This window comes from Microcebus murinus, chromosome X, assembly GCF_040939455.1.
Source record: "Microcebus murinus isolate Inina chromosome X, M.murinus_Inina_mat1.0, whole genome shotgun sequence".
In the NCBI taxonomy this organism is placed as follows: domain Eukaryota; kingdom Metazoa; phylum Chordata; class Mammalia; order Primates; family Cheirogaleidae; genus Microcebus; species Microcebus murinus.
Window position 1 is genome coordinate 96,737,649 of NC_134136.1, and position 23,770 is coordinate 96,761,418.

At 42.4% G+C, this 23,770-nt stretch overlaps 1 protein-coding gene across 1 annotated transcript in view; it reads right to left on the reverse strand.

Moving 5' to 3' along the window:
• Positions 1 to 16,317: 16,317 nt before the first annotated feature.
• SMPX (small muscle protein X-linked) overlaps positions 16,318 to 23,770 on the reverse strand; it is a 53,567-nt gene continuing 46,114 nt past the window's right edge. Inside the window, exon 5 of the mRNA XM_012784622.2 lies at positions 16,318 to 16,713. The gene's annotated coding sequence lies outside the window, so the exon portion shown is untranslated. The remainder of the gene's footprint in view (positions 16,714 to 23,770) is intronic.

Below are 23,770 nucleotides of genomic sequence, written 5' to 3' on the forward strand. Positions count from 1 at the left end.
CTGGAGGCTGGGAGGTCTGAGATCAAGGTGCTGGCCGATTGGGTTCCTGGTGAGGGCCCACTTCCTGGCTTGCAGATGGCCACCTTCTTGCTGTATTATTCCATGCCAGAGAGAAGAAACTCTGTGGTCTCTTCCCTTCTTATAAGGGTATAATCCCACCATGGGGGCCCCACCCTCATGAAGTCATCTAAACCTAATCACCTCCCAAAGGCCCCCACCTCCTAATACCATCACATTGGAGGTTAAAGCTTCAATATATGGATTTGGTTGGGGCAGGGGGACACACATTCAGTTTATGACATTCTACAACTTCCTGCGAATCTGCGAATTAGAATGAACAGTATCCTCTAGGTACCTGAAGAACCCAAATAGCCAGAGCTTAACAGAAGTGGTAGGACCTTGTCTTTGGAGTCCATGGCTAAGACCGACAGGATTGCTGTGGGAGGCAGGATGTCTCCCTAAAGAATTCCATGCCCTAATCCCTGTGAATATGTTAAATGACATGGCACAAGGGGCTTTGTAGATGTGATTAAGGCTATGGGTTTTAAAATAGTGTCCTGGATTATCCAGAGAGGCCCAATCTAATCGCATGAGTCCTTAAAAGCAGAGAACCTTCTCTGGCTGGAAGTAAAAGAGATGCGACAAAGGGGCAAGTCAGAGAGACTGGAAGCGTGATAACAACTCTGCACCCTCACTGGAATGACAAGAGGGGAGGTAACATGATGAGGGATGCAGACGGCCTCAAGGAGCTCAGAGACAGAGAGGTTAGCGGATGACAGCCAAAAAAAAAAAAAAAAAACCAGAGCCTTGTATAACTACAAGGAACTGGGTTCTACCAACAACCTGAATGATCTTGGAAGCCTCCAAAAAAGAGATCAGACCAGCTGACATCTTGATTTCAGCCTGTGAGGCCTAGAACAGAGGAAGCAGGGGAGCCCACCTGGCATTCTCACCTCGAGAACTATGAGATGATAAACTTGTGTTGTTTTAAACTGCTAAATGTGTGGTAATTCTTAAGGTAGCAATAGAAAACTAATATAACTGCCAAGGCAGTTTTGAGCTGTTGCCCCATTGATAAACAATTTTAGTGACATTAACTTTGATCGTTGAACACAAACCGTAAGTTGGGAGATGACGAACCTGGCAAGTTTGGGTGGTCAATTTACTCCTGGAACATGTAGCCTTACTATCGGCTTGCCGAAGATGAGTCGTGATGGTGACAACTTAGATAATGTTCCTTTCTACAAAGTCCTCAAATACAATAAAGGGAATGTTGATTGGTATCAGAAATTGGCCAACTATGTTGTAAAAATGACACAGCTATGGCTATTGCAAAAAAATGGTTGAAATGAAATGCATGAATTTGGGAAAGAGATTTAACCATCACTGAGGATATTTTTTTTCTCTTATAATAAACCTACAAGAACAGTAGAGACTTCTGAGCACTTTTTCTTGCTCCTTGCCCATGGATGTTATGCTAAGCAGCCAGACACATCCCCAGCGTTTATGGTTTTCTCAATTTCCCAGCATCAGATTTCTAGCTCCTATCCCATTAGGAAATGCCTGCATTCTGCAATCACAGCATGATGCTTCAAAAGGCTTCCTTCTGGGCATATCTTATTAGCTCCAACAACAGAAACCAACTCTACTTACCTTAAGCAGAAAATGAATTTATTGCAATTCATTGACTACTTTACAGAATTCACAGGAAGGTTGGAGAATCAGCTCTGAAAATGGGCAGGAAACAAAGGAAGCCGGGCAGTTGGATCCACTGCTAAAATTACATCATAGAAAGAGTCTATTAAAAAAAAGCCACCTCTGAGCCATCGATGCTACCTCTGACTCTTGCCTCTGGGTACTGGCTGCCATGGCTAAAGTTGCAAAGGATTCTGAACTGTTTCCTATTTCCATCTCCAGATCTGAAATCCTGAGTGGAAGCATATAATTTTTCTCAGCTTAGATAATATGCAAAAAAAAAATCTAACCCCAAGGGTTGGGAAAAGCACATATTTTAGTTACCCTAGTAGGAGGCAGGACTATTCTTCCCTCTAAGACTTATACTGTGGACCATTCCCCAGACATAGAAAAAGGTACATGGTGTATAGAACTCTCCACCCTTTTGGTTGGTCAATATCCCTGAAGACTAATCTTCTCATATGTCTACAAAAATAATATATATGTTCCCACTTCAAATAATGCAACCTATCCTATTCCCAGTATATTCCCAGTATACTGGAAAGAAGTATTTCCAGTGACTTCTTCTAGCTCTTCACCCAAGGTATCTGATGGATAATATTTCTATCATAATCCTTAACCACCAGTGTTCCAGCAAGTGTAACAGCAAGTGTTAACAGCGACTGACCAGGGAAAGAACCGAGCGGCACACAAAGGGTCAGAGAATCAGCCTTTATTCCACCAGCAGGCTCAGAGGGGCATGCCACCAAATTCTGGCCACCACTTCCTTGTTCTCCTCCAGTTTTATACACTTCTTGGGTTTACACACAACCAATCAACTATGAGCATGAGGAATTACCAAATCAGCGGTGGGATTCAAAAAGCATCCAATCAGCAACAAGCTTTACATCCAATCAGCAACAAGTTTTAATATCCAATCAGCAACAAGCTTTACATCCAATCAGCAACAAGCTTTAATATCCAATCAGCAACAAGCTTTATATCCAATCAGCAACAAGCTTTAATATCCAATCAGCAACAAGCTTTACATCTAATCAGCAGTGAACTCAGCCATGGGGGCCCGGGATGGGGATTTTTCCCTATCGTTAGCACACTCTATACATGAATAGTGGGGTAAAGGAAGGGGAAAGAAAGGGAAATCACTTATAATAAAATGTGAAATATGTATTTGGCACAGCAAGGAAGAAAAATGTATGTAGAGCCTATAGTCCTTGGCTCTACTCTTGATGATCAGGTATTTCTGATTTTCCTCTCCTTTAACCATTCCATATTCCTATTACCTCCAGCCCCCTCTGGCTGCAGTGGTATGCTGGTAGATGTTTAACAACCAGCTCTCTGGGGGGAAAAGGGGGGGAAAAGATATTCATTTAAAATTTTACTGATGTAAAAAGAATATTTAGTACAAAATTTATAACTCATAATAAAATATACAATGTTCTTTGTTGCAAATTCCATAGAGTCAATTGATTGTCAAAGATTGTTTGTGTTCCTTACCCCCAACCCATGGTTGCAATTCACCCATGATTTGACAAACCAGACCACAAATAAAGGGCTTACTACCCAATTCAGCCAAGAAGTGGCTCATGTTGTAATGTAATGAGTGTAGTTCTGACATGGATATTGGTTGATAATTTTCTTTGCATTAACAAGTAAGATGAAATTAAAGAAATGAAGATATGATGGAACTACATTTATTCATCCTTAATATGAGTTACTGCTTTACTGAATCATGTGGGGCGCGGTGGCAACGCCATTCCAAGATGGCGCCCGCTTCCTGGTCAAACCCTGCTGTTAGTCTGACAAACAATTGCTCAGCGCATGTGCAGAGTTTGTCTCCTCCCTTCCAAGTGCCTTATCCAATCAGACAATGCCCAGTGTACTTACTGCCTTTATAAGCAGCCGCCGAGAACGCCTCGGCGTCTTCCGCATGTAACCAGTTAAGCAATCCCCATTAAAGCGCTGTCAGAAGAACTCCGGTTGCCGCGTCTTCCTTGCTGGCGAGGCGGGCGCGACAGAATCAGATAAGTGTTCAAATATTGGAAGACTATTTCCTCAAATTTCTGTGCTATCCACAATATAATGGCTACACATACAACCCAGTTTTAAGTTTAATCTGCATTGTTAACACTTTCTCCATCACTTTCTTAATATCATGACCATTTTAAAACTACATAAACAAGCTCCTAGTTAACATTAATAAACTTTTCACCTTTTCTTGTTGAACTTGAATTTCTGTAGAATTTTATGCTAATAAGCATATGTTAATGATTTTTACAAGTTTGTTTATACTCTATCATACTTCTCAGTGTGTGTATGTGAATATAATATCAACTGGAACTCCTTATTTCCAGCTTTGAAGTATCATTGACAACTATTGTGTACATATAAGGTATACGAAGTGATGTTTTGATATATAATGTGAAATGGTCATCACAGTCAAGCTCATTAACATCCATTGCCTGACATAGTTACTATTCTATCACCTGTAATTTTAAACTTAACTGTTAATTCAGAAGAATATTTTTATCACTAGTTATTATTTGCACACAATTGACCAAAACAGCATAAATATATATAAATGTTGATAAATATTGTTAAACATAAAAAATCAAATTTAATTGAAATTGCATTTCTTAGTAATATGGATGGGCCTGATTTTAAAAAATTAGCCGGGCGCGGTGGCTCACGCCTGTAATCCTAGCACTCTGGGAGGCTGAGGCGGGCGGATTGCTCAAGGTCAGGAGTTCGAAACCAGCCTGAGCAAGAGCAAGACCCCGTCTCTACTATAAATAGAAAGAAATTAATTGGCCAACTAATATATATATATATAAAATTAGCCGGGCATGGTGGTGCATGCCTGTAGTCCCAGCTACTCAGGAGGCTGAGGCAGAAGGATTGCTTGAGCCCAGGAGATTGAGGTTGCTGTGAGCTAGGCTGATGCCATGGCACTCGCTCTAGCCTGGGCAACAAAGCAAGACTCTGTCTCAAAAAAAAAAAAAAAAAAAAAAAAAAAAAAAAAAAAAAAATTCATGTATCTATGGACAAAGGTAACTTACTGCTAGAATGAGAGGGGGTTCAGCAACAATTCCATAATTTATTCCTACTTTCACTGTGCCAGTTCCAGGTATAACCTTTAACTGGCCAGGCAGTTCCTGCTTCCTGACTCTTGGAAGGCAGCTGCCTTATTTTGATGTTACTTTGATATTGCCTTATTTTGATATTACAGGTACACTGTTATACATGTAAGCACTGAGAAACCTTGCTCACATAAATAAGTATATAAGAATCGAATTTTGCTATACCAATATCATTCAATTTATTGAACTCTTTCTAAGTATCTGCTAAATGTTACATAATGATCTATCAACAAAAATTATTTGTAATAATGTATCAGCTCCCAGCTCATAGGTTTTTCAATTTTATTAAAAGCAAAGAATTAGAATTATATGACTTGAGAAAGAAATTGTCACTAATTCTTTGCATCATTTACTTTCTGCATTTCTGAAAGTAAAAGACATTACTTACCACACAACTATGAATTACACTTGTTCCTCTTTCTCCAACAGGCATCTTCTTTGACCTAATATACTTTGAAAACTTAGTGAATACTCTCCATTGAGTATTTGTCATTACAGTATTTCTAAATTACTTTTATTTCAGCACATGTTTTAATTATCTTTTCATCAAAAGCTTGAAACTGCAGCTTTAGCTCATTCAAGTTGTAGAAGATGTCTGCCATGTACTGTGATCTATATGGGAAAGCCAGTCCTCATTGTCAAACCAATTGTCACACATGGTGCCTCTGTCTCTCTCATGTGATATCTTATATTCTAGCGCCTCTCCACATGACTTGGGCTTCTCATAGCTTGGTAGTCTCAGAGTAGTTGCTCTTCCAACAGGGCAGCTGCCTTCCAAGAGTCAGGAAGCAGAACCTGGAGCATGGTGTCTGTCACTTCTGTCCTGTTCTATTGATTGGCGCAATCACAGGACCCACCCATATTCAAGGAGATGGAAAAATGGACTCATCTCCCACTAGGGAAGTCACAAAGTCACATCCAGAACACCATTAGGATGGGAGAGATATCACTGCCACCATCTTTGGAAAATATGATCTGCCACAACCAGTTTGAGAATATGTTTCAGTAATATTGAGAAACAAAGGAAACAACCTGGGGGTGGGTTCAGTGTCCCACAGGCCCCACCATTATGTGGACTCCTGTCCAACCTCCATTTATCTTCTGCCCATCTGATTAATGGGCCACGGTAATTTTCTAGATCCTCAGGAATTGATGTTATCTCAGAGCCAGTGTCCAATAATCCCCCAAAGATATACATGTTTCCTCTTCCCCAGTGCACATTCATTGTGGTAAATGAGTCTCGCAGTGGAGTCTTGCTGATGAGGACTAGAAGGAAGATCCAGGAAGTGCTGGGGAAATTTTTCCAGGGTCCCTTCCTGTAGCACACAGCTTCTCTTTCACTCAAGTTCTGGTCTGGGAGCTGAGGGACTCAGGTTTTAGAATTGGGTGAGAGGTCTCAGAAATCACACAGTAATTTCAACAAGGAAAGTTTAAAGAATTATTAACTAGTAACAGGAGATAAAGCACTAAATGGTGAAGAGAACTGTCGAGAATACAGGAGTCATAGATACAGGGAGCATCCACTACCTCTAGGCTAAGGCAGGACACTCGAGAAAAGAACAAATCTGGAAGAAGCCCATCCACCAAGGCTGAGATTGAGACATTGGTAGAGAGAATGCTATGGTTTTGTATGTGTTCCTCCCAAACTCATGTGCTGGGACTTAAACCCCAATGTGATAGTGTTAAGAGGTGGGGCCTTTTGAGAAGTGATTAAGTCATGAGGGCTTTTGAATAGTATTCACGTCCTTATAAAAAAGACTTCTGAGAGCTGCTTGGCCCTTCCCTCTCTTCTGTCATGTGAGAATACAACCTTCATCCCTTCCACCTTTTCCATGATATAAGGACACTGAGAAAATGCCATCTATGGAACAGGTCCTCACCAGACACCGAATCAACTGGCACCCAGAGCTTGGATTTTCCAGTCTCCCGAACTATGAGAAATACATTTCTATTTAAAAGTTACCCAGTCCTTGGTATTTTGTTATAGCAGCAGGAACAGACTAAGTCAGAGTATGACTATAGTCCATTGTATTGTGGAGAAGTTCACTGAGGTGCAATATGGCAAACAGGAAACCAACTGGGATGGTGAGTCTCACATTTCACTGGCCACTGCATGCTGAAGAAGCAAGAAAAGGCACAGGAGAATCAGAAAGAGAAGCCCCTCTGTTCTGCAGTGTCCTGCCAGTACCCTGTACTGGCAATACTTAACATTGTACTAACTGGCAAAGGAGAAATGTTTACAGGGTCCAGCCCTAGTATCACAAAGCAAGGCAAAGAAGGGTGGATTTGGACCTGAGTGGTGATAAATGGGTAATTGGCACAGGAATGACCTCATCAAAGGACTGCCTCCAACAATCCCTTGACGTTTTTCTACCATCTTTTCACTCGTATTTGCACATCAAGTCCTCATTTCTTCTTTATCCAGCTTAATTTCCTTGGTTAACCACTTCATTCTCCCACCATGGTTATACCCAACAGTCTGCCTGTTCCTTTTATTTACTCACACAGCCTACTAGGGCTGGATTGTTGGAGTCTGGGCACCAAAGGAAATGAGCTATAAATAGAGAAGGTGGTGGTCTGAAAATGGATGTTTGAAACTGAGATTAGGAGGAGTTGCAGTTATTAGTAACGAGCAAGCTCTATGTATGAACATGAGAATGAGTGGCTGAGGCAGGGTGGACAACTAAGGACAGGCCAAGGAATTGCAAAGCTATGGTATGGGAAGGAATATGCATATATACAGAAACCCTCAGATAAAACAATGCTGGAGAGAACAGTAGACAGCCAAGATAAATTCCTCAATAAATGAGGGACAGTGGAAAACTGCAATAAGAAGGGCTGGTGGGGATGGAGCCTGATGACATGAGATTGGAATTGGGGGATGGTGTTGAAGGAGGCAGGGGGGAGAATGGTCTGGAACTGGCAATGAGGAGCAAAGAAGACATCTACCCATTTTCATGCCCTTCACTACATGAAAGATGGAGGTAAAAAAATAAAACAGCCCCTATTCGAGACAGTTGCAGGGGGAGGTCCTTTGGAGAAAGCCAAGTTTCCATTGGAACAATCCCCAGGCTCCACTAGGGCGTATAGTGCTCAGGGGGTGATGAGAGAAGAGACTGGGAAGAGAGGGGGCTGCACAGGGTGCCCAGGGAGCTGGGGAGGCTGGGAGGTGAGGACCAGATTGGGAGTATGCAGAGCCATGTGGGATGGAAGCACAGAAAATGGAGGTGACATGGTGGTCTGAGATTATTGTGCTGTGCGAGGGAAGAGGAATTTAGGACATAATGAGATTAGACCTTGTGGTCTTAAGGCAGATAGTGGTGAAAGGGTGTGAGGAGGTGTCAGGGGAGAGTGGGAGAGATGGGGTCTGCAGCTGCTTGCCTCTTCTCTCCTGCCAGGAGAGAAATGATCCCACCTCATGAGCACAGGTTTGGCTCTTGATCCTACTAGTAGAGATGGGGCAGCCCAGCAGGGAGCAAGTCTTCAAGGAGTACATTATTCCAGGTGACCATAGATTATCTGCTAGCTTTCCAGTGGCTGCCAGAGTCCCACACTGCCTTCAGCCCCAACTAGGACAAATAACTCATTCTAGATATCTCCCATTTCCCTAAGGCTATTTGTTGCAACTCGGGCCCGGATATCAACTTCTGTATGAGTTCAAGTTTATGGTTACAGGTAGTAGATACTGACCCATATTTGGAAAGATATTGGAAAGTTCACATATTCAGTGGGCGAGTTGGAGAAGTGGAGTTGGAAAAAAGAGTAGGAGAGAAAGGGGTGAGCGTGACAGAACTATCACCAAATCATGCCATAGAAGAGTTTGGTTAAGACACCAGTATGCCACTGCCCAGTACTGAACCTCACGTCAGGCACTGCTGCCGTACTGTCAGTCTGGAATGGTTTCGAAATGAGTTCTAAACTGTCCATATTCACATGCCTATGTGGACTGCCTTTAATGCATTTGCACAAGCTCTCCATGAAAGCAACTTTCTCTCCTTTCTGTCCAGGGAAGCAGGGATGTACACAGAATGACTGAACCTCTAAAGATAAGAAATGAGTACAGTTCCTGGTCAGAAAAGAAAATCTACTCCAGCATATAACCCACAAGATGTCATATTCATTTCCAAGGAAGAATAGCCTTTGTATTAGTTGAAATAAGGTTCACCTGTGAGTAACAAAAACCCCAAGGTACAAGAAAGCAGTTTTGTTTTCCTCTGAGAAATGTAGGTGATTCAAGTCTAGTGTTGTGGCTTTATGGACCTAAGCTTCTATTAACATATAACTTCCACTTCATGGTGCAAAATGGTCACTCCTGCTCCAGCCATTACATCTGCATTGCAGCTAGAAGAAAAGAGGAAAAAAAGGAAGAAGTACCTGACCTCTCCCTTCAAGAAGTACCAGGGGCTGGTCCGATGGTAGTGGGTTATCAGAACTTATTCACATTAGTGTCACTAAAGTTGGTATTCAACCCCCCACTGCTAAATTTGACTGGCTTTAAAAAAAAAAAAAAAAAAAAAAAAAAAAAAGAAGTACCAGGAAGTATAAATGCTGCTTTTGCTTAATGAATGGAGTCAGAATTTAGTCACAGGGCCACCTCAAGCTGCAAGAAGAGGGGCCATGTAGCCAGTTAAAATCCAAGGGTTTTATTATCGAAAAAGAAGTGAAAAACACACACTGGGGGATACCTAGATCTCTCTACCACTGTTAAGATACTTTTACATTTTCCAGTGCTAAGCCTGCCTTCTACCTTTTCTGTGTTACCATTACTCCCAAATCACCATGGCATGGGAGCCACTCGACTTCCTTACCCCCCTTCAACCTCAGGCTTCCCAGGACATCATATAACAATCTGCTCAACCACATTCCATTGCTGAGAGTTTCATTTCCTAATTCCCTCTCGATGCTATTGCCTTATTTGCTATTTTCACTGCAGAGCATAGCAGGTAACCAAATCATTTATATGGATTACACATCATGCTCAAGTCCTCTTTCTCTTTTGCTCTTTTCACCAATTTATTCAAGGGTGCTTTCTTATTGAACTAATACTTAAGCTGCGAGTTGTGTACAGTTTTGCAATGACTTATGCAAATAGGAGCGAGGGGAAGTCTGCGGTGCTTTTGGACTGTGGGATTTAACCATGATGATATTTTATTGCTACTTTCAAAACCTCCTAATAGGTGAAAACATACTGCTTTTACAGAAAAGACACATTTGGGACTGATAACCTGTTTTTCTAAAGACACATCTATTTTGCAAATGAAAGTAAGCTTTTAGAGTAATAGTAACCCTGTACGTTAATTGTATATGGAGAGCTAGTAATAGGCATGTAATGTTCTTATCTATATTTATATGTCTATAGATAAATATTAATATATGCCTCCCTGGCTTTATCTATATCATTATATCAAAAAGTAGTTTGGAAAATATGCAGGAGGGAGGGAGAGTTGTGAGATGAGGTGATATAGGATGTTCTGTAGAATTTCTATTTTGTAAATTATTTTCATTATCAGTACTCCCCAAAATGGGAGCCCTTTCTCTACTTGAAAAACAAGTATGCCGCCTCCCTATCCAGCAGGTGTTATGCCCCTCACCAATTTTGGGTGGGAAAATACCAGGAATGATTCCCTTTGATTCCATTTGGAAGTATCTAGGCAAAGGGACTCTACAGTGTAGTATTCTTCCTTCCAGTGCCACCTGGCCCTGTGCCGGGGCTCATTGCCTATCGAATTTGCCATAGGTTTAGTTTTGAAAACACATGCGGCCATTTTTGGTGATTGTTGCTTTTTCTAGTATGGCAGCCAGGACTGAAATGCTGATCAGTCCCCGAGTGGAGAGACCACGCTCTGGCCCGTGAGACGCTGCAAGCACGGGGGAAGAGCTGTGGTTACGTTAATCTCACTGGAGGAAGGAGAGTGAACAGGAATTAAGGAAGGGCTGGTGCCTGAGTCACCCCAGGGCAGTTCCAGGTCACATGTGCATCGAGACTATGTGACATTTAGATGTCTCGGGTCACCCCGAGGCAGATTATCTTCTAGTCCCTCTCTTGGCTTCCCCACTTGCACTTGGAAGCTTCCACACATACTCTTTACCCTTCAGAAGAAAATAGATGATGAGTATTCGATTGTGCATGAAGCAGATAGGCTTACCCTGCTCAGCTAGACTGCAAAAAAGCCACCGAATCTTCTTCGGTGACCTACCAAAGGGCTCTAGGAGCAAATCATTCTTCCTTCCTCTCTCCTCTCCTTCTCTCTTTCTCATTCTGTTTCTCTTCCTCCCTCCCTCTCCCCCTCGCCCTACCACATGCCTTCCTCATTACTACCTCTTATGCAGCAAGAAAGCTCTGAAGCTTAAAGGACAGTTGTTCTTTGACATGCCTTTGTTTGGGTAAAGTCGAGTGACACCGGGCTGCCCCCCACCCCAGTCATTCTTCGCAACTCCGACCTCCCTACGATAGACCCTCCTGGTATTTGGGCGTCTGTAAAGTTCCCAGGACATTGGTAATCAAATGGAATGCGTCAGGCCTTCTGAGGAAGAGTCTGTTGTCCTAAAAATCTGATTCCCAGACCATAGCAAGTGATTTCAGCTTATTTACTGGGACCAAAATTTGGCAAATAACCATGATGTTCCAGAACCAGAGACTGTTATATAATCATCCTTTGGTGGAGACAATGAGGTCACATGTTTACCCGTCTAATCGCTGATCAGGGACATGTTTGATTGCAGATAATGTGCTCGCTGGCCCACAACTTAATTACTGAGTGTCTGAATCAACAAAGCTTTCAGATGTAGGTCTTGCCTAATGGCGCATCTGTTAAAGATCATTGCCTCTGTTCGGCTTCTAAACGAAAGGTCTGGGGGCTACAACGGCCCATTGCCGGTGCTGTTCCCGATGACCTCTCAGTGAAAAACATGCCAATTCCCACGGTTTCTTTTCTAGCCAGCAATAGACATTATTGTTTATATCCAAGGCCAAATGGAACCAGTGATTCCAGGGTGGCAGATGTTGGTAAAAGCCTCTGGTGGCAGCGCGCTCTTTTAGGAAATTAATGCCACGCAACAGAGAGGGGGTGGTTATCTTCCCAAGCTGCTAAAGAGAATATGTTGGGAAAAGTGTAGAGAAATAGCAAGCAATAAGCAAAGTAGGGCTAAAATGTTGAGTATGTTGATTGGCGTCCCTGATGTAGACCAGGACCTAACTACAGAGTTTGGAGTCCAATAGGTCTCTCATTAAGGACCGTTTCTCCTGGTTAATTCCTCCTTCTGAATTCCCCACCCCGTGTGTGTGCTTTGTCTGGATTGCATATGGACCTCTGCCCCCTCCCTTCTCCTGGGCCATCGTTATTATAGCCACGATGCCTGGCAGTGAATTGAAGATTTGGGAAAAAAAATAAGTTTGGAGGCTTTTTTGTTTGTTCTTTGAAGATTTGAGTCTCAGCCTATGCACTATCCTTATTATTTTATCACTAAAGACAGCTGTGTTATTTCCTGTTTCCTGGTCAGCATATTTCAATGTGCAGCATGCCATTTTAAAGAAATTATTAATATAATAAACTCGGATCCACCAGATGATTTTAGAATACTAAGCAAAGGCCTAGTTTCTAATACTCAGCAAAAATTCCACACCCTGATGAGTGTCTAGCCTTCTGGAAGTTGAGATGTATCTGGCTTTTTTGATGCTTCTTACCTCCCACTCAATGCGGGAAAATTCACTGGGTGAGGAGGGTGAGAATCACCGGAGCCCAAGAATCTTTCTGTATATTGTCAGGGCCAGCAGACACAATATAAAGCAAAGCAAAACAAAATCATAAATCAAGAACAAAGCCTTCCCGGAATTTTTTTGGCCTAAAGCTTGCCATTAGCCATAAAGCAGCGTGCCTTGCGTGGGTGGGTGGATTGGAGGTTGGTATGTTCTAAAATACTTCAGGAAAGAAATTCCTACACAGGGCTGTGTCTTGTCTGGTGTACCATAGATGCGTGAGCAATATTAAGTAGCAGGAATAATTTCCGGAGAAGTCTAGACCCCTGTTTGGTATGTCCTGAGACCATGAGCCACCCACACAGTGGTAAACCTGCTTGTACCTCCCCTACCCATCACTCCTCCCAACCCACAATCAGATTTAATAATTTAATTTCAGAGTGCAGACCTGCTTTTGCTTTGCAGCTTGTCTGCAGGCATTTGAAGCCCAAGGGGAACCTTCCTTCCCTCTGGAATCTGCATCTTAATATAGCGGCACTGAACCAGGGAAAGAGCTGGTCATAAAAAAGAGCCTTGTTATCTGATAGTGCAGCTTCTCCTAGTCAGTGGTGTCACTGAATTGTTTTGCTCAGGAGAAGTCAAATGTTAAGGGATTGATTTTTTCTCCTCTAATAAACAAGCATGGGGTGAAGGATGTGAGGCCAAGAGCATCCCAGAGTCTGAAAATGATTGCTTAATTGCGGTTGTTTTTCTTTCTGTGAAGAACACCTTTAGGTGATGATGTTGTTAAAGCTGGAATCTTATTTTACGGCTGAATCCTCTTTTTTATAATCGGCATATTTTTTTGACAGTATGATTTGCCTTCAGTGTGGGATCTAAACAAGTTTGGTCATTTGCTTAGAGAAAAAAATGAACTCAATACATGAGCTCTAACAGTTGTCTTAGCCTGGCACCATGCCGGTAGGTTTCTTTCTCCCCTAGTGAATTCTCTATGTGTGGCTTGTTGAGTGAGTACATGATTGTGTCTGAATGTTATGATGATATATCCTCTCCTTCGGAGAAGCACCAAAATTTCATTAATGGTATGTGAGGCAAAGAACTAGCGATGGGCCACGGATGTATATATTCAGCATCAGGTTAAAAGCCCAGGGGAGCATCAATTATCAAGTTAAATGCGGTTTCTATTTCAAGCTAAATTGTAAAACAATGAGATAGTGCCACAGGCCTTCAAAGGGAACTAATTTTAATTGATCAACCCGTAGTCCTTAAATCCAAATGAGCCCTGTTCTCATTGTCAAGGGGGGAACCCTAATTCTAGGTCAGCCCAAGAATGTAGAAGAGGGGATTTCACAGGAAGGTACATTCAAATGAGTAGTGTTCCTTACATGGCCCTAATCATAATGGGAGGCTTTTTGTAAATCCTCTAACTGCTCTAGTTAAAAGTGAGGGATTCATTTGGGTAATTAGCATCCCCCATGCCCTGGGCCTAACTTTTTTAGACTGCTACTGTGTCATTCAGCTACTCAGTAAGTAACCTTGGAAACAAAGCTAATTACCTTCTAATCTGTGCGTGGAAATGGAAAGATCACACAAAATGACTGCTTGAGACGATTCTGGAGAGCCTTGTGTGTTCCTGCTGCCTTCTGCTCCAAAGGGAGAAACTTTCCAGTGTCCCACGAGATCCTGGACCCAGCAAGGCCTTCTCCTTTCCACTGGTGCCTCAAGCACAATATAGGAAAATGTCATATGGGGGGAGGGAGACAAAGGGGGACAGGAGGTTGTTTTAGGCAAGATGATTCTCTGGAGGAATTTGCTCTGCGTTCCCTCAGCACTTGGCATAGAGACTGACACATAGTAGTAGCCTCTAGGAAATGTGACTGAAGTGAATGTTGTGTTGTACTCCAAAATACTCACCTTATAGTAGAGTCTCTGATTGTCGTAGCCTTTGCACCATGCACACTAAAAACTGGGTATGGTACTTAGACCTTACTTAAAACAATGTTGTTTCTAGTTTGTTTGTTTGTTTGTTTGTTTCCTCTCTCTCCTAATGAACCTTCAACTTATTTGTACCTTATTTCTCCCCCATGGAAACGTTGCATAATGATTGGTTGTTTACAAACCTATAAAAAAAAAATACAAAGCTGTTTCAATATGATGTATGGGTTTTTAAGGAGCCATTTAGCATGAAATATATGAATTTTTTAATTATATGTTCACTGAAAGCAAAGATGAACTTAAAATTTTTCCTATATTACACTCTATGTGCTGTCCAATGAATGATAGAATACAGAGCTTCCTAAATCCATATATAGTGAACTTGAGCCCTAACAAAGTAAAATACATATTAAATTTGAAGCGAAAATCCATTGAATTTGTCTAATGAATTTGTATTATGGAGCAAATTTGCCTTGGGAGACTGCATTAAAATATGAAGACAGTTTTTTATAATATTAAACTGGAAGTTCATTTTGAAACTGAACATGCATAATTTATATTTAAACAAAATGACTACTGAGGTAGATTTTGTAACCCTATCCAAATATCCCAGTTAGGACAGAGTGAGACTGCCTGAGGCAGCCCAAAGCCTTATTGTTTAGCAACTGTTCATTTGGTCTGCTGATAGATGATTAGGCTGGCATATTTTGTTGTTTTGTTCTGATTGATATTCACCACCCTGTATGTATATACCAGATGTAGATCACCAGGATAAACCATGGCCCTGCGAAACACCTGGGACCTACGACCAGATGGGCGCCCCTTCAAGAAAACCTAAACACATCAGGTACCGCTGACTCTGCAGCCAAGCATGTGAAGGCAATGATAGTCCTGCATTTGGAAAGCAATCTCTACAAAACAAAAAAGCGAGAAAGTCATCTACGCTTGGGATGTTTAGAAGTACATCTGACTTTTTACAATGGCTAGCTCTGAAGCAAGGCTCAAAGTCATTTAGCACGAGAAATGGTCCTAAGGTCTCTGCATACCAGGTGGGTGACATGCTTGCTTTTCAAACAGTGTGATATTGATAACCTGGCCCTTCAAATCTTCATATTGTGAAGTTTCCAGGGCATTTCAGAAGATTACAAGACTCTAGAGCAGGCATCCTCAAACTACGGCCCCGCAGGCCACATGCGGGCCGCCTAGCACATTTATCCGGCCCTCCCGGTGTTTTTGCCGCTGCTGCCTGTCCTGCTTAGCAGGCGACTCGTCCCGCACTCACAGTGCGCATGTGTGGAATGTGCGGCCGCACTCTCCAGTGGTCTGAGGGACAGTGAACTGGCCCCCTGTTTAAAAAGTTTGAGGACCCTTGCTCTAGAGGAGCATGGATGATTCTTTTTGGTCTATGATAGTGTTGGAATTGATTAAGTTGGCATGAGAGGCTCTCCATCTTAGCGGCAGGAGACATGTTTCATCTTCAGACAGCTGCTGTACCCCTCGCTCTCCTTCTGATCTCTCAGCTTTACATTATTGTGCTTTATAATGAACTCTATTCCATCTGGGGGAGTTTCTGAGCTTCTTTAGAAGTAAAATGTACTCACCATAAAGGTCATCCTTGGAGGAGGACTATCAATGATACCTAATTCCTCAGGCATATTTAACTTAATATGCAGTGATCAGTCAGCCATAGTCTCACCCATGGTACCCAATAATTCAGAATGAGAAGCCCCCACATAAGCAATATGGGATTTGACTGACTCATATCTCATTTCTCTTCATATTAGGGAATATGTAGCTATCTGAAGATATGAAAATTAATTTCGTTTAGAATCACATTTTACATTTACTCAAATATTTATTTGAACTCATAAAAAGTTTATTGACATAATTTAAAAGGTGAAGAACTAAAATACATTCCAAATATTGACCAAACTCTGTGAGAACTAGCTTAGAGAACTTCCCATCAAAATCATTCTTACATACATTGCCACATCCCTCCCCATAAAATTATATCCCTCCTCAAAACCACACCGTCCAGGTGGTGAATTCACAGACTGATTTCTTCTGCAAGATGCCAAAAATGAAGATTAAATTAAAGTGAGAAATGCAGCCAACTAGAAGGAAGAGATATAAATGTACAAACAGGCCATTTCTGCTAGGGTGGTTCATAGTCATCATACAAATATATAAAATTTCTTAGCTATATTCACTTGAATCCATCCTCTTCCTCTTTAATTCTTCACAACAAGCCTGCAAAAGAAAAACCAAAGGAATCATCAGGTTTTTTTCCCCCAGGTTTCATTAAGGCATAATTGACACATAAAAATTATATGTATTTACGGTATACAATGCAATGTTTTGATATATGCATACAGTGTGAAATGATCCAATCAAGCTAATTAGCATATTCAGCACCTCATGTACTTATTTTTTTTTTGTGGTGAGAATACTTAAGATCTAATCTCTTGGCAATGTTCAAGGATACGTTATTAACCAGAGTCACCATGCTATACAATAGATCTTCAGAACATATTCCTCCTATCTAACTGAAATTTGGTATCCTTTAACCAACATCTTCCCATCTCCTGCCTGCCAGCAACCCCTGGCAACCACTTATTGCTTCTATGAGTCCAACCTTTTAAGATACTACATATAAGATCATATGGTATTTGTCTTTCTGTGTCTGGCCTATTTCACTTAGCATAATGCCCTCCAGGTTCATCATTACTTTAGTTTTCATAAGATATTTTGGGGGACAGTCTATGTATCAATATGATAAGCACAAGTCAAACTTGAAGACCCCATTTTCACTTGAAAAAATTCCTGTCTCAGTTCCATGAATGTAAAGTGAACTAAGAGTTGAAGGTGTGGCTAATCAACTTTGGCTCCAGTGATTTAGTAATTCCAAACTAGGATGGCTTCCCTCTGAAGGATTAGAGTATAATGCTAATTTTATTTTTATGACTTGAAAGACCTTTGATGCCTGAGGTAAATTTGCATTCATGGTTTCAGTTTTTCACCCCTCCCTATATCCATCCTCATTGCCATGTAACTTTGTGGCTTCCTACCATTGTGGGTGGGGTATAATTCCCCATGCCTGAGTTTGGCCACATGACATTCCTTGGCCAATAGAATGAGACAGAAGTGATAGTGTGCCAGTTCTGAGCCTACCCCTCAAAAGGTATTACATGTTTTTGCTTACTCTCTCATGCTTCTGCCATTGCTGTACCAAGGGTATGCCCAGGCTCGCCTTCTGATTCCAGGAGAAGGACAAGAAACACGTGGAGCAGAGCCACCCTAGCTAAAGGGCCCAACCAGGCCCAAAGAGCCCAGCCAGGTCAGCAGAGCCCCCAGCTGGTCTGCAGATGCAGCAGTGAGTCCAGACCAGATCAGCTGAGCCCAACCTAGGTCAACTGAGCCAAAAATGCATGAGCTAGAATAAGAAATGATTTTGTTTTAAGCATTGGATTTGAGGGCAGCTTGTTATGTAGCAATAGGTAATTGATACGGTGCCATTTCTTTTCAAAGCTCTTGTAATGCAGGGATTCTTGAATATCATTTACACACTTATTTTCCACTAGTCATTGGTGTCATTCCTTGCGTGCTTATGTGAAGGGACTGAATCCTTTCTAAAAAATAGAATGCTTACCTTATTTTATCACCAATGATTGGAGAAAGAACACTCCACAGACAAGGGTCCTCCTGCTGCTGGGGCAGAAACTATGGTTTGGCATTCGCCACAACCCTTGCTTTTCTCTACCACAAAAGCTGGTGAGCCAAATATTGTACTCTCTTTCTCAGTCTCTCTTACAGCTAAGGGGAGCCAAGGGACCTAGTTCTGGCCAATGAGCCCTGAGGAGAAGTTGGCAGCAGAGATCTATTTAAAAGCTTTGCTTTCCTGTGTATTTCTTTAGAGATCACAAAGCCTGTTGTTTCATTGAACATTTAAAGCATTGCTGTGGTGCAGGTTGTGTTGTACTCATCGTCGAGACAAAATATCCATAGAGGTTCAAAAAGCAAAGTGACTAGTTCAAAGTATCATAGCTGGTAGATGGAAAAGCTGGGATTTTTAACTCAGGTGTCCTGACTCCAGGGCTCTTTCCATTCCACTAACAGGGGAGGTTTGGATGGTTCTTGAACCAGAGGGAAAGGTAGGAAGGCATTAATGATTATAAAACTGAAAGTGCCACCAACAGGAGTCAGCACAGGCTCTCATATTTCTCTAGCATTTTATTGTTCAAAGAACACAATATGAGATCTACCCTCTTTTTGTTTTTAAATTTATGATATTATGCGGGTACACTACATGTACTCTCCATCAGTTGGTACTAAGAGATCTACTCTCTAAATATATGTTTAGATCTACCCTCTAAATAGATGTTCAAAGTCTCATAGCTGGTAAATGGAAAAGCTGGGATTTTAACCCAGGTGTATAAGACATCATCGTTGACCAAAGGTACGATGTTGTACAGCAGATCTCTAGAGCCTACTCACCCTGCTTAACTGAAACTTTATGCCCATTGATGAGCAACTCCCCATTTCCCCTCTCCCGCACCCCCTGGCCACCACCATGCCACTCTTTGATTCTATGAGTTTGACTATTTTAGCTACCTCACAGAAGTGGAATCATGTCTTTCTGTGACCGACTTATTTTACTTTGCATGCTGTCCTCAAGGTTTATCCATGTTATCACATATTATGGTATTTCCTTCTTTTACAAGGCTGAAAAGTACTCCTCTGTGTGTGTGTGTCTGTGTGTGTACCACATTTTCTTTATTCTTATTGGTGTACATTGAGGTTGTTTCTTGTTTTGTTGTTATTGTGTTTTTTGTTTTTTGTTTTTTTAAGACAGAGTCTCACTTTGTTGCCCGGGCTAGAGTGCTGTGGTGTCAGCCTACCTCACAGCAACCTCAAACTCCTGGGCTCAAGCAATCCTGCTGCCTCAACCTCCCAGGTAGCTGGGACTACAGGCACACACCACTGTGCCTGGCTAATTTTTTCTATTTTTAGCTTGTTTGGCTAATTTCTTTCTATTTATAGTAGAGATACGGTCTCACTCTTGCTCAGGCTGGTCTCGAACTCCTGAGCCCAAGTAATACTCCTGCCTTGGCCTCCCAGAGTGCTAGGATTACAGATGTGAGCCACCGCGCCTGGATTGTTTCCTGTTTTTTAAGAAATTATCCATTTTTGATCCAAGCCAGTCACCAAGAGAAAGTAAGATACCACCTCCTTCCCATCTTAGGGTTTCTGAGTGACCAGCAATTTCACAGCCTCACCCTGGAGTCCCATGTCAGTCCTGTCTCTGACAATTCTTTCTCATGCACCCCACACTCTGAGTTCACTAGACCGCATACTGCTTCTGTAACATGGCAGGAGCCTGCAGGCCTCTCCCTCTTTGCTTATAACTTTTGACTAAACTCCCACCTCCCCTGACTGTGCATGTAACATGCTGAATTATAATCATCTGTTTAGATGTATCATCTCGCTCCTCTCATGTATCTTCTGCTATAGCTGTCCTGCCACTAAGCTGTGACCTTCTGAAGGATATGAACATGTCCTATTCATTATATCCATTGCCTAGCATGGCACCTGAAATATAGCAAGGGCCCAGAGATTGATGAGTTGGACCACTGGAGAAATAAAAACAAGAAAAGAACTAGAGTTGCAGTTGTAGTCAAACCCACATTCTTCAACGTGAGGCAACAGTAAGGAGCAAGGGGTCATAGATGCAGTAAACCAGGAGTGTTGATTTGATGTGCTATGTCCCCACCATGCTGCCAATTCGGCTCTAGGCCCCAGCCATAGCCCCATCAGGTCCAGGGTATGCTCTAGCCACTTTACTGCTGTGGTCACTGTGCTGGGTGACATATGGCCAGCCTCTCTGCCTAAGTGAGAGGCCTATGACAAGCTGCCCTTAAAGCCAAGACATTCCTTGGGCTTCTCTGAGCAGCATGGACGGGGTGATGATCCACAGCAAATTGTCGCTGAAGCATGTTCTATGAGGTGTGATTTTCTCCAAGAAGCGTCCAGGCTGTGAAGCACCATCTGCAACCCAGACATGGGTATCATTTATATGACAGGCTTGATATATCATCATGTATCTGCCCCAGGAAAGTGAAATTATGGCTATACTGAGAAATACAGAATGGGCAATTTGCATTTTAAAAGCCATAAGATGCCCCTCACAACTAGGCTCAGTTTGTGAGCCTCTCTGGCTTTGAGGCAGTTTTGTAAACACAGGGAAATCTCCATCCAGTTTGCTCCAACCACTGTGACCACTGTGATATGACCATATTATTTAGAAAAAATAAATACATGGAATTCTTCATGGGACACCAGCCCCCGGGGAACTTGCTCTTCCCCTTCACTCACTGTGCCTGAGAGCCAAGGAGGCCTGGACAACTCAGGTTGAAGAGGGGGATGCTAGGCCGGTGCCTTCATCCTGTGCTTCATCTGGGGGTGGAGAACAGCAGTGATGGTACCAGTTTCCAGCACCTACTATGTGCCAGGCAGTCCACCACTGACTTTATACAGTTATCTTGTTCAATCTGCAAAGAGAACCTGATTCTTCCTTGTAGAAGGAGCTAGGCATGAGACAGCAGACAGAAGAGCCACTGCAGTTGTCCTCCTGCAGGTCACCCTGTCCCCTCCCCTGTCCCTCCCTCTCCAGCGTCCCAGTAGAATTGAAGAGGGCCCAGCAAGCCTGGACACAGGCCTCTGCTGACAGATAAGGTCAGATCCAGTCCTTCCCAGAGTACAAAACCCCCAGAGGGCCAGAGTCTCCATCCCTGGCCTTGCGGGACTCAACATGTCCTTAGGATGTCTGTATGACACAAGAATACAAAAATTCAGGAATCCAGAGACCTGGGCTCCCTGCTCTGTGTCAGGGATCAAATTTAGAAATGAGAAACAATGGGAAGGGATCCAAAGTTAAAACTGCCCATGCTGTAAAGCACACTTGTTTTTCAGGTGCTGGAATGCAAGAGTGTTGGGCTGTCTCCAGGGCCACGCTGCTTTGCTGCCTAGACAACAGCTGTCAACATTTTCCTGTGTCCTGTTCTCCGGTAGGGGACATTTGTGAGAATGATGGAGAAGGTGAGGCACCCTGCTGAAAAGTTTCTCTCCAGTTACACTGCACACCTTTTATACCCAAATCAAAAGACACAGAGGCCCAACCTCTAGTTTACATTTGGAAGGGCACACGTTGGCTGATGTGAGGGTGATATACCAGATATCTCCCTTGTGCCACCCTAAGTCCAGACTGAGGAGCATGTGATGTCTGCGCCTTGCCATGACCCATTTATAGCTGTGTTACTCATAGTCACCGTGGCCCCACATATATCATGTGGGAAATGGAGTCCACTCAACACTTGTCTGCATTTGGTCCTTTAACCAGACACTCAGGGGCAATGCAATGATTACTTCTTCCTACACAGTGCTAAATCACGGAGCCATAAACACAGTGATACTCAAAGGCAGTTGAGAGAATGGGGTGCCTCATGCTCCGGTTCCATATGCAATGGCCAACATGCACCCAGAGCAAGCTGTTTAAAGCTCAGGAGTTCATTAGAGGGCACTGGAAATAAGATACAACCCTGGCATTTGTGGAGACCTCCAGTTTGTTTGTTTGTTTGTTTGTTTGTTTATTTATTTATTTATTTTTTGAGACCGAGTCTCACTTTGTTGCCCAGGCTAGAGTGAGTGCTGTGGCGTCAGCCTCGCTCACAGCAACCTCAAACTCCTGGGCTCAAGCGATCCTCCTGCCTCAGCCTCCCGAGTAGCTGAGACTACAGGCATGCGTCACCATGCCCGGCTAATTTTTTCTATATATGTTAGTTGGCCAATTAATTTCTTTCTATATATAGTAGAGACGGGGTCTCGCTCTTGCTCAGGCTGGTTTTGAACTCCTGACCTCGAGCAATCCGCCTGCCTCGGCCTCCCAGAGTGCTAGGATTACAGGCGTGAGCCACCGCGCCCGGCCGACACCTCTAGTTTATGAAGCACATTCACCCACATTGTCCCATGTACTCATCACCACTAGCCTAAGGAAGGAGGTACAAGCTACAACTAAGGTTCATAAGGGATATCACACACCCAAGGTCAGAAAGACAGGATGTGCTCAGTTTGGAATTGCACCCAAGCAACTCCAAACCTAGAACTCTATTTTGCACCAAACAGCCACCCATAAAGTCAGGGAAACAAAACCCTAAGTAAAAAATTAGAGAAGTTTTTTACCTAAACAATAAAACATCCCCCAAAATTGCCTTTTGCAACTCATGAAGCCTTTGGTGGCTAAAGTGAAAATCAAGGTGTTTCTACCAATAATTCACATAAAAACAGGGAACATGAAACAGGCACAAAGAACAGGACATTTGTTTGGGTCAAATTCTGCACCTGAAATCCAGATTACAGTAGTTTTATGTGCAGGACCTAGAGAATTTGACCATAAGGAAAAGCCAAATTGCATATACGGGTCAAATCTCATTTTAAAAATTTCAAAAGGAATTTTTTAATCCTATGGTATTGAGGGTTTGTTGTATTGGATGTGAAGTCAGAGTTAGGGGCTGGAGACTGAGCTACAACATTTAATTTGGTGAGATCTTGGTGGAAGAAAGGGGTGTTCATCTAAGACCAGTGACCACTGGTGGCTCTGAGTTTGTGGAAATTTCTCTCCATCCATCAGAACCTAGTCCTCTCTGTTTCTAAAGGAGCCACAGATTTCATTGGAGCAATACTGACCCAAAAGTTCCCTACCAAAGCAGAGCTACATAGCAGCTAGAGGTACACAAAGTGATAAACAAGTCGAGGAGACTGCTGTCTCAACCAGGAGGTTCTCAGATTTTTCAAATGTGACAAAATCCTTCTATGTTGTTTGTGCCTTAGCATTCGAAGCCTGGAGACAATGGTGCTTACATCAGAAATACCCCAAATCCTCCTACAACTGTCTCGCGATGGTTTGTGGCAGCCAGGGGTTCTGGAACAACCAAATGGAAAACCAATTTCTTGACATACAGTTAACAGAACAAGTGAAACAAATATAGGTCTCCCTGCCTTCTTCTGATAATGCATTTCTGGAAACCACACTGTCATAGAGATCACCTTAAAGTTGACTAACTTTGTTTTTATAGTAACAATGATTCTAATGAGTGATCCAAAGACTCAGTACATCAAAGGCCATATTTTTTTGTTTGATTACTATCAGGCAAAGATATAACTATAAAGCTTTATAATCTTTTAAAACAGTAAAGCTATTTTCAAAAATGAATGGAAGTAGAGTCTTCGTATTGTTCCTCATTTTAGAAATTAG